The sequence below is a fragment of the Tachyglossus aculeatus genome, assembly GCF_015852505.1.
Source record: "Tachyglossus aculeatus isolate mTacAcu1 chromosome 12 unlocalized genomic scaffold, mTacAcu1.pri SUPER_6_unloc_3, whole genome shotgun sequence".
In the NCBI taxonomy this organism is placed as follows: domain Eukaryota; kingdom Metazoa; phylum Chordata; class Mammalia; order Monotremata; family Tachyglossidae; genus Tachyglossus; species Tachyglossus aculeatus.
In genome coordinates this window covers 5,788,230-5,806,188 of record NW_024044830.1, presented here as the reverse complement: position 1 = coordinate 5,806,188, position 17,959 = coordinate 5,788,230, and positions in this window count along the sequence as shown.

Sequence of the window (17,959 nt, the reverse complement as noted above, 5' to 3'; positions counted from 1 at the left end):
AGATTATTTCTCCATTTTCCATCACTGAGACATTTTGAAAGGGAACAGGGCCATTCAGAGGAGAGAATGAAATGAACTCCTCCTCTTCCGTTTGGTACAGAGTCTCAGCTCTGAGATACAAGAGGACGAACCCTAGGCTACAATCTATTCCTTCTGAAACCAGGGATTTTCCCGTCGTGTCCATCCAGCCACAATCAGTTATTCCTTCCCATCACCCCATTCTCAGAACCCCTCAGTCCTTCCCAAACTGATAATTGTAATAACAATAATAATAATCACATTTGTTAAGCACTCACTATGTGTGAATCATTGTTCGAAGCGCTCGGAGAGATGCAGCATAATCAGGTTGTCCCAACTGGGGTTGGTTCACAGTCTTATTGGTGGTGCCCACGGAGAAATTTGCTTCAAGCAGAGAATCTCCACTTTGTTTTCCCTAGATAAGGTGGTCTTCAGGGCCACAAAGGAGAACATTTGAGATGAAAAAGAGGAAATTTGCTTTAAGAGGAAAATCTCCTGCTGCAGTTTCTCTACCTAACGCTTTCGAGGCCTGAAAAGATAATATTTGGGGTTTAAACAGGAGAAAGTTGCTTCAAGCAAAAACTCTCCTCCTTATTTTTCCACCCAGTGTCTTCAAGGCCTCAAAAGAGAGCACATGTGATGCCAAAGAAGAAATCTGTTTCCCTGCACACACATCCTCTGGTCCTTTCTCCACCTCGGGCCTTCAAGGTCTTTTAATTGAGAATTAATAGGAGAATATTTGTGGTGAAAAGGGAGAACCTTTCTGCGTCTAAACGATCTCGGCTTTTCTTTCTCTGCCTGAGGATTTCGAGGCCTCCAAAGGAGGGCATTTGAGGTGAAAAAAGAGAAGGTTTGTTTCATGCACACAATATCCCATTTATGCTTTTCTAAGGACTTCAAGGCCTCAAAATAGAATCTTTACGGGGAAAAAGAAGTTTGCTGTACACAAATCATTTTCTGCTTTCATTTTTATCACTAAGTTCTTGAAGGCCTGAAAAAATGCAATATGGCATTTTTAAAAAAGGGAATTTTACTGCATGCAAAAACTGTCCTGCTAATTTATCCACCTTCGAAGGGCATGTGAGAGGTGAAAAATGATCCATTTGCTTCACGCAAACAATCTCGAGCTTTAATTCCTTTAAGGCCTTCAAGGCCTTAAAAGAGAATGATTTAGGTGAAAAGGGAGAAATGTGTTTCCTGTGGCAGATAAATCTCCTGTTCATTAACCCACTTCAAGCCTCACAGGCTTTTTCACTGAGAACAAACAGAGACTACTTGAGGTTCCAAAGGAGAAATCTGATTCATTCAAACCATCTTCAGCTTTTATTTCTCCATCTGAGGTATTCAAGGCCTACACCCCACCTCCCCTCGCTATACTTTCTACCCAATCTTGATATACGATTATGGCTCTTAACTCCACTCTCTCTACTCAACTCAACTCGCTTGCTCCCCTTTCCCTTTGCCGCTGTCGTAACACTAACCCACAGCCTTGGATCTTTGTCACTGTCCGCCTCCTTCGCTTTTATGCCCGAGCTGCTGAAGGCTGCTGGCGAAAGTCAAAACACCAAGACAACATTGTTCACTTTAAGTTTATCCTTTTCTGCCTTAACTCTGCCCTCTCCTCTACCAGGCAAAACTATTTCTCCTCCTTTATTGGCATCCATGCCCATCATCCCCGTCAGCTGTTCTGTAGATTTAACTCCCTTCTCAGGCCCCCTGTTCCTCCCCTCCTCCATCCCTCACCCCCACGATCTGGCCTCCTAATTCATTAGTAAAATTAACTCCATCAGGTCTGAGCTCCCCAAAATCACCCCTCCCCTTCTCCATCTCTCCCCTCTCTCAACCCTGTAAGCTGCTCTCCCATGTTTCCCAGCATTATCTTCAGATGAGATCTCCTCCCTCCTTTCAGGTGCCGCACCCTCCACTCCTCTGTTGTCAACCTCCTCACTGTGCCTCGTTCTTGCCTGTCCTGCCATTGACCCCGGCCCAAGTCCTTCCCCTGGCCTGGAATGCCCTCCCTTTATCATATCCGCCAAGCTAGCTCTCTCCCTTCCTTCAAAGCCCTACTGAGAGGTCACCTCTTCCAGGAGGCCTTTCCAGACTGAGCCTCCTTTTTCCGCTCCTCCTCCCCATCCCCCCTGCCCTACCGTCTTCCCCTCCTCACCGCACTTTTATATATTTGCACAGATTTATTTTTCTATTTATTTTACTTGTACATATTCACTATTCTATTTGTTTTGTTAATGATGTGCCTATAGCATTAATTCTATTTGTTCTGAAGATTTTGACACCTGTCTACACGTTTTGTTTTGTTGTCTGTCTTCCCCTTCTAGACTGTGAGCCCGTTGTTTGGTAGGGATTGTCTCTATATGTTGCCGGCTTGTTCTTTCCAAGCGCTTAGTGCAGAGTAAGCACTCAATAAATGCGATTGAATGAATGAATAGTTGAGGTGAAACCGGAGAAATTTGCTTCATGCAAAATCATCTCCTGCTTTCATTTGTCTAACTAAGTCTTCAGGACCTGAAGAGAGGATATTTGAGATGAAAAATGGGAAATGTGCTTCATGCAGTGACTTGAAACTTAGATATCTCTAGCAAAGGTCTTCAAGGCTAGCAGAGAGAAAATATGAGGAGCTTAAGGAGAAATTCGCTTCATGCAAACCATCTCTAGCTCTTACTTCTCTACCGAAGGTCTTCAAGGCCCTAAAAGAGACTATTTGAGGTGAGAAAGGGGAACTTTGCTTCATGCAAATCATCCCCAGCTTTTATTTATCTTCTTAAAGTCTTCAAGGCCATGAAAAAGAAAGTATTTGAGGTGAAAAAGGTGAAATTTGCATTATGCGAACTATTTCCTGCGCTGAGTTTCCTAAATCTGATCTACAAGGCCTGAAAAAAAATACACTATGTTAAAGAAGGAGAATTTTACTTCATGAAAATACTGTAGTGCTTATTCGTCCTCCTTAGGTCTTCAAAGTCTTTAAAAGAGAATATATAGGTGGAAGAGCTTTCATGCTGCAAACAATCTCCATCTGTTATTTCTGTAAGGTCCTAGATCTACAAGGCCTCAAAGAGAATATTTGAGGTGGGAAAGGAGACATTTGTCTCATACAAAGTCTAGCTTTTATTTCTCTAAGGTCTTCAAGGCCTGAAGAGATAGTGTATTGCATTAAAAACAGATAATTTTGCTTCATGCGAAAAATGTCTTGCTTATTTGGCAAGCTAAGGGCTTCGAGGCCATCAAAGAGAATTTGTGTGGTAACACAGGTTAAATTTGCTTCGTGCAAACAATTTCCAGCTGTTATTTCTCTACCCAAGGTCTTCAAGGCCTCAAAAGTGACTATTTCCAGCGATAGGGAGAAATTTGTTTTATGCAAACAATTTCCTGCACTCATTTTTCTAAATCAGATCTTCAAGGCATAAAAAAATGCTATGTGGGGTTCAAGAAGGAGAAGTTTGCTTCACGAAAAATCTCTCCTGCTCATTGGTCCACCTTTGGTCTTCAAGGCCTTTCCAAGAGAATATATGAGGTGAAAAATCATTAGTTTACTTCAGGCAAACAATCTCCAGGTATTCTTTCTGTAAGGCTTTGGTATTCAAGGCCTCCAAAGAGAACATTTGAGGTGAAAAAGGAGAAATTTGGTTCATTCAAGCCAACTCTAGTTTTGATTTCTCTAAAAGACTATAAGGCCTCCAAAGAGAATATTTCAGGTGGGGAAGGAGAAGTTTGCTTCATGCGAACAAACTCTAGCTTTTATTTCTCTAAGGCCTTCAAGGCCGGTAGAGATAGTATATTTGGTGAAAAAGGATGAATGTTTTTCATGCAAACAATCTCCAGCTGTTGTTTCTCAATCTACGATCTTCAAGGCCAGAAAACAGAATTCTAGAGGTGAAAATGAAGGAATTTGGTTCATGCAATCCAACTCTGGTTTTGATTAATAAAGACTTCATGGCCTCCAAAGAGAATGTTCGAGGTGGGAAAGGAGAAATTTGCTTCATGCAAACAAACTCTAGCTTTCATTTCTCAAAGTCTTCAAGGACTGAAGAGATAGTATACGACATTATAAAAGACTTTTGCTTCATGAAAAATATGTCCTGCTTATTTGTCAACCTAAGGGATTCAGGGCCATCAAGGAAAATTTATGTGGTGAAAAAAGGATGAATTTTCTTCATGCAAACAATCGCTGGCTGTTATTTCTCTATACAAGGCAGACCTTCAAGGGCAGATACACATCCTGTGCACTAATCCTCTTCAAAGTCTTGTACTTGAGAATGAATAGAGAATATCTGAGGTGCAAAAGCAGAAATTTGCTTCATGCAAACCTTCTCCAGCTTTTACTGGAAAAAAAGAGAAAGTTTCATGCAGACAATCTCCAGTTCATATGTCTCTAAGGCCTTCAGAACCTCAGAGGAGTAGATTTCAAGTGAAAAAGGGAAAACGTGCTTTAGGCAAAAACAATTTCCTGCACTCATTTTTCTAAATCATATCTTCAATGAATTAAAAAAAATATATGAGGTTAAAGAAGGAGAATTTTGCTTCATGAAAAAACTGCCTGTTCATTTGTCCACCTTAGGTCTTCTCGGCCTTTACAAGAGAATATATGAGGTGAAAAATGCTTAGTTTACTTCATGTAAACAAACTCCAGGTGTTATTTCTGTAAGGTCCCAAGGGTCTTCAAGGCCTCTAAAGAGAATATCTGAGGTTGAAAAGGGCTAAATTTGTTTCATGCAGTCCAACTCTACCTTTTATTTCTCTAAGGTCTTCAAGGCCTGAAGAGATAGTGTATGACATTTAAAAATAAGACTTTTGTTTCATGCAAAAAAATGTCCTTCTTACCAGGCAACATAAGGTATTCAAGGCCATCAAAGAGAATATCTATGGTGAAAAAGGAAGAATTCGCTTCATGCAAATCATCCCCAACTTTGATTTCTCTATACATGGTCTTCAAGGCAGACCTTCAAACCCAGAATTACTTCTTGTGCATTCCTCCACCTCAGGCCTTCAAGGCCTTTAATTTGTGAAAGAATAGAGATTATGTGGAGGTATAAAAAGGAGAATTTCCAGCGTTTTCCTTCTCTAAGGTCTTCAAAACCTCAAAAGCAAATACTGGAGGGAAAACAGAAAATGGGTTTCACGCAAGCCACCTCCAGCTTTTATTTCTGTACCCTAAGGTATTCAAGGCCAGAAAAGAGAAGAATGGAGATATGAAAGGAGAAATTTACTTCATGCAAAAATCGTCTTCAGCTTTTACTTCTCTGTCTAAGGTCTTCAAGACCTCAAAAGAGAATATTTGAAGTGGGAAAGGACACAAGTTTCTTCATGTAAACAGCCTCCAGACCTTATTTTCACTACCTAAGTTCTTCAAGGCCAGAAAAGAGAATATCTGATATGAAAATAGAGAAATATACTTCATGCATACAATCTCCAGCTCTTACAACTCTAAAGGTCCTCAAGGCCTGAAACAATGTGTGTTTGAGTTGAAAATGGAGATATTTGCTTCATGCAAACTATCTCCTACTTTGATTTCTATATACTGAATGTTTTCAAGACCTGGAAAGAGAATATGTTTGTTGATAAAAGGCAAGTTTCCTTCATGCAATCACCTGCTTTTGTTTCTCTGCCTAAGGACCAGAGAAGGTAATATATGGAGTTCAAAAAGGAGAAATTTCTTGATACAAAAACTCACCTCATAATTTTCCTCCTAAGGTCTTCAAGACCTGAAGGGAAAATGTACGAACTTGAAAAGGAGAAATTGGCTTCCTGGAGAAACACCTCCTGTTTAATAGTTCACTTCAGGCCCTCAGGGCTTCTGAAATGAGAATGAATAGAACATATTGGTGATGAAAGGGCGAAATTTGTTTCATGCAAAGAAAAAAATCTGCTTTGCTTTCTCTCCATAATGTCTTCAGGGCCTTAAAAGTATATATAAGAGGGGAGAAAGGAGATGTTTTCTTCATTCAGATATATCTCCTGTTCATTATACCACTTGAGGCCTTCAAGGAATTTTAATAGAGGTTATTTGACTCGTTGGTTCACATGGGCCCTGAGCACCTCTGTTGCTGACCCATTGGGTCACCGAGTCACTGAGTAGCTGGCTGAGAGGTTTCGGTGAGGGGTGAGCAGAGCTTCCAGCTCGAGGTAAGAGCCGAGGACACAGGGTACAAGAAGGGAAATGAGGCTTGTGCACGACAGGGAGTTGAAGGAAAGGAAATCGTTCAAATAATATCTAAGTGAAAGGATTACTCCAGAGAAACCATAGATACTTGCCCAATCGTTGTACCCCCGCTCCTTGGGGAATTCGACGGGATTTGCGTGATTTAGTGGAAAGTGCGTGGGCTTGGGAGTCAAAAGACGTGGGGTGTAATCCCGCCTCCGCCACTTGGCTGATGTGTGACCTTGGGCAGGCCACTTAACTTCTGTGTGTCTGTTACCGCATCTGGAAAATGGGGATTAAGACTGTGAGCTCCACGAGGGACAACCTGATTACATTGTATCTACCCCAGCGCTTAGAACAGTACTTGGAACATAGCACTTAACAAATACCACGATTATTATTATGATTATTATGATTACTATTATTCTTAATCCCCATTGTTCAGGTGAGGTAACTGAAGCCCAGAGAAGTTAAGTGGCTTACTCAAGGTCATGCAGCACAGACGTGGGGGAGCTGGGACTAGAATCCCCATCTTCTGATTCACAAGCGTGGGCTCTTGCCACTAAACTAGGCTGTTTCTTATGCTGCTTCTCCGGGTTGAGCCACCAAACCAGCCATGGAGAGTGTCATAGGATGGATTTAGAGTCATTTCTCATTTTCCCTAGATTTGCAATCAGAAGATGTCAGAAAATACAACTCATTAAATGACTGATGATTGTTTGAGGTCATTAACAAGATGTAACTCAGAGAAGCAGCATGGCCTAGTCTATAGAGCATGGACCTGTGAGTCAGAATGGCTCGGTTTCTAATCTGGGCTCTTCTACCTTTATGCTGTGTGACCTTGGAAAGTCTCTTCACTTCTCTGGGCTTCATTTCCTTCATATGTGAAATGGGCGTTGAGACTGTGAGCCCATGGGGGACAGGGACTTTTCTGACCCAATTTTCTTGTATCCATTCCAGTGCTTAGTACAGTGCCTGGCTCATAATAAACGCTTATCAAGTAGCACAATTATTATTATTGTTATTATCATTATTATTACGGATGGGGAGGGACGTTTTTACACAGACCCAGGCCGAGAGAATTAGGCACCCTGAGACAGGGAAGCCCAGGGAAGCAGCATAGCCCAATTAATAAAGCATGGACCTGGGAGTCAGAGGACCTGTGTTCTAATTCTACCTCCACCACTTGTCTGCCATGTGATCTTGGGCAAGTCATTTCACTACTTGCTTCATCTTCCTTACCTGTAAAATGGGAATTTAGATTGGAAGTCCTATGCGGGACAGGGACTGTGTCCACCCTGACTAGCTTGTAGGTACTTCAGTGCTTACAATGGTCCCTGGAAAATAGTAAACACTTACCACGTACCGTTATGAAAAAAAAAATAATCAGGGATGGTTCCGTGGATTTAATAGAGTTTCAGGAAGGGGTTTTGAAGATGGGAAGCCCTGTGGTCGGGTAGATATGATAGGAGAGGGAATTCCAAGCATGGGAAAAGTGGTGAGGAAGCGGTCTGAGTCGGAGGAATTGGGAGTGAGGTACAGTGAAATGGTGAGCTTGGGAGGAATGGAGAATGCATATAGGAATTCAGTAGGGGAAAATTATGCATATCAATCGATCGATCATATTTATTGAGAGATTACTATGTTCAGACCTTGGTGCTAAGGGCTTGGAAGAGTACGATATAGCAATATAACAGGGTTAGTAGACACATCCCCTGCCCATGATGAGCTTACAGTCTAGAGGGTAATGTCTAAGGTGGATTGCTGCAGATTTCAGACGCTCTCAAGCCCTGGCATGAGATGAAGCTCCAAAACCTCAGAGCTTAACCAGAACGCTATTATTAAACAAAGAAAGGGAATGATGATTAGTCTGTTGATGTTGTCATAGGAAGGAATCCCACAGTGGGAACCACGTAGGACTGGACAGTCATTTAGGTTGTGGGGGCCAGGACCAAAAGGAGCACACAATCCCGGCCTTCTGAGATTCCCGGACCGTCAGCTGTCTCAGCGGAGCCCCGGGCCCGTCCTCCCACGGGGAATTTTCCAGGAAATAACTGGGCCGTCAGCTTAGGGGACGGTGCAGCCATCCGGAGAGCCAAGAGGGGTAGCAAGGATCCTGACAGCTCTCACCCTTCTCGCAGTCCTATCTGTCACCGACATCAGCGTCCAGGACCGACGATAAGGAGTGAGCCTCGCTCTCAGCAGAGGTAGATACTCTCCAGCCCAGGACAGGCCCGGTGACTACGGAAAAGAGGAGGGGAAAGGTGGGGTAAATTTATAAAGGGAACTGGATGACCAGGGTTAGAGTAGCAATTTCTCTAAAACAAAAGCAGTGTAACTTAGTGGAAAGAGCATGGGCCTGGGAGTCAAGCGGACTTGGGTTCTAATTCCAGTTCTGCCACTTATCTGGTGTGTGTCATTGGGCAACTCATTTCAGGTCTTTGGGGCGCGATTCGGACCTCCAGGGATTCATTCATTCATTCATTCATTCATTCATTCAATCGCATTTATTGAGTGCTTACTCTGTGCACAGCACTGTACTAAGCGCTAGGGAAATCCAAGTCAGCAACATATAGAGGAGGTCCTTACCCAACAACGGGCTCACAGTCCGGGAGGGGGAGGCAGACAACAAAAACAAAACATGTAGACAGGTGTCAAAATCATCAGAACAAATAGAATGAAAGCTATATTCATTCAATCGTATTTATTGAGCGCTTACTGGTTGCAGAGCACTGTGGTATACGCTTGGGAAGTACAAGTCGGCAACATATGAGACGGTCCATACCCAACAGCGGGCTCACAGTCTAGAAGGGGGAGACAGACAACAAAACAAAACATATAAACCAAATAAAATAAATAGAATAAACATGTACAAATAAAATGTTAATAAATAGAGTAATAAATATGTACAAACGTATATACATATATACAGGTGCTGTAGGGAGGGGAAGGAGGTAAGGCGGGGAGATGGGGAGGGGGAGTAAGGGGAGAGGAAGGAGGGGGTTCAGTCTGGGAACTGACATATGCACATCATTAACAAAATTAATAGAATAGCAAATATATACAAGTAAAGTAAATAGAGTAATAAATCTGTACAAACAAACACAAGTGCTGTGCGGAAGGGAAGGTGGTAGGACGGGGAGATGGGGAGGAGGAGAGGAAAATGGAGGCTCAGTCTGGGAAGTCCTCCTGGACGAGATGAGCTCTCAGTAGGGCTTTGAAGTGAGGAAGAGAGCTATCTTGGTGGATGTGTGGAGGGAGGGCATACCAGGCCAGGGGAAGGACGTGGGCCACGGGTCGACGGCGGGACAGGCGAGAACGAGGCACAGTGAGGAGATTAGCGGCCGAGGAGCAGAGGGTATGGGCTGGGTTGTAGAATGTGAGAAGGGAGGTGAGGTAGGAGGGTGCGAAGTGATGGAGAGCCTTGAAGGCGAGAGTGAGGAGTTTTTGCTTGATGCATAGGTTGACAGGCAGTCACTGGAGATTTTGAGGAGGGGAGTAACATGCCCAGAGCGTTTCTGTACAAAGATGATCCGGGCAGCACAGTGAAGTATAAACTGAAGTGGAGAAAGACAGGAGGATGAGAGATCAGAGAGGAGGCTGATGAAGTAATCAATTCGGGATAGGATGAGAGATTGAACCAGCAAGGTAGCGGTTTGGATGGAGAGGAAAGGGCGGATCTTGAGGATGTTGTGGAGGTGAGACCGGCAGGTTTTGGTGAAGTATCGGATGTGCGGGGTGAACGAGAGAACAGAATCGAGGATGACACCAAGGTTGCGGGCTTGTGAGACGGGTAGGATGGTAGTGCCGTCAACAGTGACGGGAAAGTCAGAGAGAGGGCAGGGTTTGGGAGGGAAGATAAGGAGTTCAATCTTGGACATATTGTGTTTTAGATGGCGGGCAGACATCCAGATGGAGATGTCCTGAAGGCAGGAGATAAGAGCCTGGAGAGAGGGAGAGAGAGCAGGGACGGAGATGTAGATTTGGGTGTCATCAGCGTAGTGATGATAGCTGAAGCCGAGGGAGTGAATGAGTGCACCAGGGAGGTGAGTGTAGATAGGGAACAGAAGGGGACCAAGACCTGATCCTTGAGGAACCTCTACAGTAAGGGGATGGGAGGGGGAGGAGGAGCCCGCAAATAAGACTTAGAATTAGTGGCCGGAGGGATAAGAGGAGAACCAGGAGAGGGCAGAATCTGTGAAGCCAAGGCTTGATAGCGTGTTGAGAAGTAGGAGGTGATCCACAGTGTCGAAGGCAGCTGAGTGGTCGGGGAGGATTTGGATAGAGTAAGAGCCATTGAATTGGGCAAGTAGGAGGGCATTGGTGACCTTTGAAAGGGAAGTGTCGGTGGAGTGTAGGGGGCGGAAGCCAGATTGGAGGGTGTCAAAGAGAGAGTTGGCGTTTAAGATTCCCCTCAGAGCGGCGGCTGCTTTATCACTGGGGACGGGGTCCATCTGCAGAAGCATCTCAGTGTCCGCGGACGACAGAGAGCTGAGGGCTGAGGGCTCTTCGATGTCCCTCCTGGGCTGACAGAACCCAGGAGTCCGATGGAAGACAGGGGTCCATCCCAGACTGAAAGAGGACGGCGACTCCCAACCCCATGCTGTTCCGGTGAGTGCGCCCTGTGGTGGGGATTGAGGGGCGGTGAGAAGTCAGCAGCCCGTTGTGAATCTGTGGAGAATCTCGCACTCGGTCCCCAGGTTGAAGTTCGGACCAGGGCAGAATTACAGGTGGGTTTGCAGGAGCAGAAACCAGGCTTCAGCAGGGCCAAGACAGTGGCAGGTTCCACAACACAAGCCACTAGTACTAGAATCACTTCCTCTGCTCAGGTTCTCAGTCGCATGGTCTTTGTACCTGGACCAGCACTCATGCGCTATTTGCTCTAGGACACCCCTTCCGTCGTCTTGCTTACAACCCTCCATCAGCCCTTCACCATCCCTCCATCACCGCTCCACTGTCCCTCCATCATTCCTTCATTGTCCCTTCATCAACGTCCCATCATCCTTCCATTCCGCTAGACTGTCAGCTCGTTATGGGCAGGGAACGTGTCTACCAACTCTGTTGGATTGTCCTCTCCTTTTAGTCCAGTGCTCCACACCCGGTAAACCTGGAGTAAATACCATCGATTAATCATTTCTTCCAGCCCTCTGCCAAGCCCGAGGCGACGTATGTAATTGGGGTCCCACGCCAGACCCTTCCCTGTTTAGCCAGACTTCACTCTGCATTTCATTTTCCTCGTCTAGAGACAGCTGCAATGGAATTCCCTGGACCCACAGCTTTGTGTGCGTGTGTGTGTGCGCGTGCCCAGGTCAGGGTAAGAGAATCAGGGATCAAATCCCAGGCTTTAAAGAACGGGGACATCTGGATAGGATTAAAGTGGGGAATGTTCTCCATCTCTCCCTAGGGAACAGGTTTGGAGTTCAGGGAAGAGCCGAATAAGTGACTAGGTACATTTTTGGGTTTATGCGACGACCTACGTTTTTGTATTGTACTCTCCCAAGTGATTAGCACAGTGTTCTGCACACAGTAAGCTCTCGATAAATGCGATTGACTCTGTGCGACTGTCTGTCTGTGGAAGAACCCCAGTCTGTGAGTGAGGGGGATACGTGTGAGGGCATTATTTGTTTGGATGCATTTTTATTTAGCTGTAACTTTGGGTGTGACAATCTACTTGTGTGCTTCAGGTTGCCTTGTAGGGTTAGTAGATCTTTGTCTTTTGTTTCCACTGGGGGCTCTATGAACACCGTTATTACTATTATCAGTCAGTCAATCAGTTTAGTACAGTGCTTTGCACACAGTAAGCGCTCGATAAAAACGATTGAATGAATGAATATTTATTTAGCTCAGAGCAGATCACTATACTACGTGCTTCGGAGAGTACAATATAACAATATAACAGAGACACTCTCTACCCACAACAAGCTTACAGTCTCTGTACATATCTGTAATTTATTTCATATTAACGTCTTTATCCCCCTTTAGACTGTAAAGGTTTTGTGGGGAGAGAGCATGTCTACCAACTCTGTTACATTGTATTCTCCCAAGTACTTAGTACAGTGCCTTGCACAGAGTAAATGCTCAAAAATACTACAACTTCTACTAGGGCTTTTGCTGCTATTATTGGTACTATTACTGTGACTACCGTCCCCTCTTGTATCTTTGTCATCTTTTTGTTCCCACCTGGAGAATTATGGTGTCACTCCTCCTTGGGAATCCCGTCATAGTTACGTGGAAGTCTTTAGCCAAGTTTATAGATCATTTTGGAATTCATGACTCTCTTCCAATATACCATAAATTACACCTCCCTTACACTCACCGGCAAAACTCCTGTTGATTTCTTAACCTAATCACGATCTTTGCCTGTGCAGGGAGTCATCATCACCTACCAATGACTAACATCTCCACGGTGAGGGAATTCCTCCTGCTGAGACTCTCGGGGGTCCGGGAGCTGCAGCTGGTCCACGTCGCGCTGCTCCTCCTAGTTTACCTGGCGGCCCTGACGGGGAATCTCCTAATGGTCGCCGTCATCGCCCTCGACCGAGGCCTCTACACCCTCAGGTACTTCTTCCAGAGGCACCTGTCTATCCTCGACCTCTGCTACATCTCCGTCCCCGTCCCCAAATCCAACCACAACTCCCTGACCGAGAGTAGATCCATTTCCCTCCTGGGCTGTGCCGCCCAGTTCTTCTCTGTAGTCTGGTTTGCCTGCTCAGAGCTGTTGCTCCTCACGGTCATATCCTATGACTGCTTCGCCGCCATCTGCCTCCCCCTGAGCTACGAGGTCGTCATGAACAGAGCGGCCTGTGGAAAGAAGGCCGCCGCCTAGTGGCTCAGTGGGGGCCTGATTGGTGTCTTGTTTTCAGTTCCGACCTTTTCCCTAACCTTCTGTAGGTCCAACACCGTCCAGCAGTTTTTCTGTGACGTCCCCTCCCTGCTGAAGTGCACTTGGTCCGAGGATCACGTCGCTGTCGATGTGAGCGTCATCGCCGGGGTAGCGTTAGGCGTCGTCCACTTCATTCTCATCATCGTCTCGTATGTGCGCATTTTCCGTGCCGTGCTGAGGATGCCGGCCACCGAGAGCCGGGTCAAAGTCTTCTCTACCTGCCTGCCCCACCTTGTCGTCGTCACTGTTTTCCTCTCTGCAGGTGCATTTTTCGACATCAAGCCGCCCTCAGACTCCTCCTTGATCGTGGACCTGCTGGTGTTCTTGTTCTACGCAGTGGTACCCCCTGCTCTGAACCCCCTTATCTACAGCCTCGGGAACTGGAACATGAAGGCCGCCATGAGCAGGATCCTAAAAGGGTCACTCACCGGGCCTTACTCCGGGACAAAAAGTGTCCTTCCTTGTGCAAATGATATCACATCACCACTTAACCAAGGGACTGCTCTTGGACATAGCCAGAAACGTAGCTGTCCTATGGGTTCACAGAAAACTCTGGATGTTGATGAATTGTCAAAGTCTGGGAGGTTGGTTGTTAAGACTAAAGTAGGATGGACAATCCAGTTTTGAGGAGGAACCATGGCCTAAAGGAAGGGGAGTCCCTGTTGATGTAAACTCATTGTGGACAGGGAATGTGTTTAACAACATTAGTGAATTGAACTCTCCCAAGTGCTTAGTACAGTAAATCCACTTTGGGGGCGGTTTCTAATCCCTGCTCTGCTACTTGTCTTCTGTGTGACCTTGGGCGAACCACTTAACTTCTCCGTGCCTCAGTCACCTCATCTGAAAAATGGGGATTAAGACTGTGAACCCCACATGGGACAACCTGATTACCTTGTATCTACCACAGTGCTTAGAGCATGTTCTTGGCACATAGCAAGTACGTAAATACCACATTTCCTTTAGTGTTATCATGGCCTAAAGTATTGGGAATAGCTCTAGACTGTAAGCTCATTATGGGCAGGGAAGGTGTCTATCAACTCTATTACATTGAACCTTTTCAAGTGCTTAGTACAGTTCTGGGCTTAGAGTAAGTGTTCAATAAATATGACTTATTGATGAATTGATTGATTGAGACTTGAGTTCTGATGTCAGCTCTGCTACTGGCTTGTTTTTTGTCCTAGTGTCAGGGACTTAACATCCCTAGGATCTCTCTCGCTTTTACACTCTGAGCTCCTGTGAGACAGGAATTGTGTCTGAACTGATTCTATTGTTTCTACTCCATCAAGTGGAACAATTTAGGCAAACCACCCCTTAATAAATGCAATAATGATATCATTATTAGTAATGTCCATGAAAATATAATGATACACTCTTTAGCATGACTCTGGTGATGGGAATTAAAGTTGGAAAATGTGAGGTGGTATGGGAAAGGGAAGAGAGGATGACTGCAGCTTCATCTGTCTTGTCAAACCTGTCCTTTCACTTCAATCAGTCTTTCCGTCACTCCTTCCATCCTTCCTTCCAACCATTCATTATCCATCCATCCATCCATCCATCCATCCATTCATCCATCCATCCATCCATCCATCCATCCATCCATCCATCCTTCACTCCAGAGCACAGGCTTGGGAGTCAGAGGTCACAGGTTCTAATCCCCGTTCTGCTACCTGTCTTCCATATGAGCTGGGGCAAGTCATTTCACTTCTCTGTGCTTCGGTTACCTCATCTGTAAAATGGGGATTGAGACTGTGAGCCGCATGTGTGACAGGGACTGTGTCCAACCTGATTATCTTGTATTTTCTCCAGCACTTAGAACAGTGCTTGACACATAGTATGCGCTTAGCAAAGACCGTAATTATTACTATTATTACTACCAATGGTATTTATTGACCGCATTCTGGGTTCAAAGCCTCTCTGCCTCCTCCTCTCCTCCTGGGATCCCCCTGCCCTACGTCCTTCTCCTCCCCACAGTACTTGTATATATTTGTACAGATTTATTACTCTATTTATTTTACTTGTAGATATTTACTGTTCTATTTATTTTGTTAATGTTGGGCATATAGCTTGAATTCTATTTGTTCTGACGATTTTGACACCTGTCTACATGTTTTGTTTTCTTGTCTGTTTCCCCCTTCTAGACTGTAAACCCGTTGTTGGGTAGGGACCGTCTCTACATGTTGCCAGTTTGTTCTACCCAAGCTCTTAGTACAGTGCTGTGCACACAGTAAGCGCTCAATAAATGCGATTGAATGAATGAATGAATAGTAATAACTCAGGAGAATAGAAAAGACATAAAATTGCATTGTTCCTGCTCTCTAGGAAATTATGATCTAATGAGGGAGCCAGACACAGAATAAATTATGTAGAGGAGGAAGGAGAGAAGGGAAAAATGAGAAAGTGGATGAACGCTTGATTCAAGAGTACAGTTTAAAGAATCAGTATGAACAGACATTCAACAGATTTGCAATCAGGACACGTCAACAGAAATAGCCTTGCCTAGCAGGTAGAGCAGGGACCAGGGATTCAAAAGGACATAGATTATAATCCAGGTTCCACCACAGACCCGCCCGCCCGCCATCACACCACGCGGCCCTGCTGCTCCCGGAAGGATCCTCCAATCAGAGCGCCGCCATAGGAGCCCGGGATCCCGAACGCGAGAGGCACGCCAGCAAACCATCACATCCCGCGGCCCTGCTGCTCCAGGAACGATCCTCTCCTCCTGACGCCGCCGCGAAGGCCGGGGCTCCCCCACCCTCCCTCCCTCCCTCTCTCCGTCCGTCCGTCTGTCCGTCCCAGAGCAGGCTTCTATCGGGCGCTCATGCCCTGCGGCCGGGCTCCTCGCCGTCCACCGCCCGTTCATCTGCATCCCAGCCCGACGACGCCGAGGCCCCTGGGCTGGGCCCCCACCCTCCCATCATCACTACATTCACCTCTCGATGCCCCACCTCAAAAATCTCCAGTGGCTGCCAATCAACCTACGCATCAGGCAAAAACTCTTCACTCTCGGCTTCAAGGCTCTCCATCACCTCGCCCCATCCTACCTCACCTCCCTTCTTTCCTTCTACAGCCCAGCCCTCACCCTCTGCTCCATAGCCGCTAACCTTCTTACTGTGCTTCGTTCTCGCCTGTCCCGCCGTCGATCCCCGGCCCGGGTCCTTTCCCTGGCCTGGAATGCCCTCCCTCCACTCATCCGCCAAGCTAGCTCTCTTCCTCCGTTCAAAGCCCTACTGAGAGCTCACCTCCTCCAGGCCTTCCCAGACTGAGCTCCCTCCTGCCTCTCCCCCCGACTTACCTTCATGCCCTCCCCACAGCACCTGTATATGTGTTTGCACATATTTATTACTCTATTTATTTTACTTGTACATATTTGCTATTCTATTTATTTTATTTTGTAAATATGTTTTGTTTTGTTGTCTGTCTCCCCCTTCTAGACTGTGAGCCCACTGTTGGGTAGGGACCGTCTCTATATGTTGCCAACTTGTACTTCCCAAGCGCTTAGTACAGTGCTCTGCACACAGTAAGCGCTCAATAAAAACGATTGAATTAATGAATGAATGAAGCCACCTCCACTATGTCCAAGTAGCCAACTGGGATCGTGGGACATTGTGTACCCCTACTTGATCGTGGTTCATTGTGTCCCCTTGCTTGTTCGTAGAACATTGTGTCCCCCTTATTCCATCCCCCCCGCCACCCCTTAAGCGACCGTCTTTGAGAAGCCACCCAACTTCCCCCTTCCCGGTCCGGACCTGACTGATTCCCCCCTCCCCCCGCCTTCGCTCCCCCGGGAAAAAGGCCCTTGTTATCACCGATTTACTTTAACAACTACCTCATTCGCACCTAATCAGCCCACCCATGCTATTTAATTAATTAATTAATTCATTCATTCATTCAATCGTATTTGTTGAGCGCTTACTGTGTGCAGCTTACTAAGCGCTTGAGACAGAGCAGCAGAGGGTGCCGGCTGGGCTGTAGAAAGAAAGAAGGGAGGTGAGGTAGGAGGGGGCGAGGTGATGGAGAGCCTTGAAGCCGAGAGTGAGGAGTTTTTGCCTGATGTGTAGGTTGATTGGTAGCCACTGGAGATTTTTGAGGAGGGGAGTAACATGCCCAGAGCGTTTCTGCTCAAAAACGATACGGGCAGCAGCGTGAAGTATAGATAGAAGTGGAGAGAGACAGGAGGATGGGAGATCAGAGAGGAGACTGATGCAGTAATCCAGTCGGGATAGGATGAGAGATTGAACGAGCAGGGTAGCAGTTTGGATGGAGAGGAAAGGGCGAATCTTGGCGATGTTGTGGAGGTGAGACCGGCAAGTTTTGGTGACGGATTGGATGTGTGGGGTGAACGAGAGAGCGGATGACACCAAGATTGCGGGCTTGTGAGACGGGAAAGATGGTAGTGCCGTCAACAGTGATGGGACAGTAAGGAAGAGGGCAGGGTTTGGGAGGGAAGATAAGGATTTCAGTCTTGGACATGTTGAGTTTTAGATGGCGGGCAGACATCCAAATGGAGATGTCCTGAAGGCAGGAGGAGATACGAGCCTGGAGGGCGGGAGAGATAGCAGGGTAGATTTGGGTGTCATCATCTTATTCATGATAGCTGAAGCCGTGGAAGCGAATGAGTTCACCAAGGGAGTGAGTGTAGATAGAGAACAGAAGGGGACCAAGAACTGACCCTTGAGGAGCCCCTACAGTAAGGGGATGGGAGGGGGAGGAGGAGCCCGCAAAAGAGACTGAGAATGAATGGCCGGAGAGATAAGAGGAGAACCAGGAGAGGACAGAGTCTGTGAAGCCAAGGTTGGATAGCGTGTTGAGGAGAAGGGGGTGGTCCACAGTGTCGAAGGCAGCTGACAGGTCGAGGAGGATTAGGATAGAGTAGGAGCCGTTGGATTTGGCAAGCAGGAGGACATTGG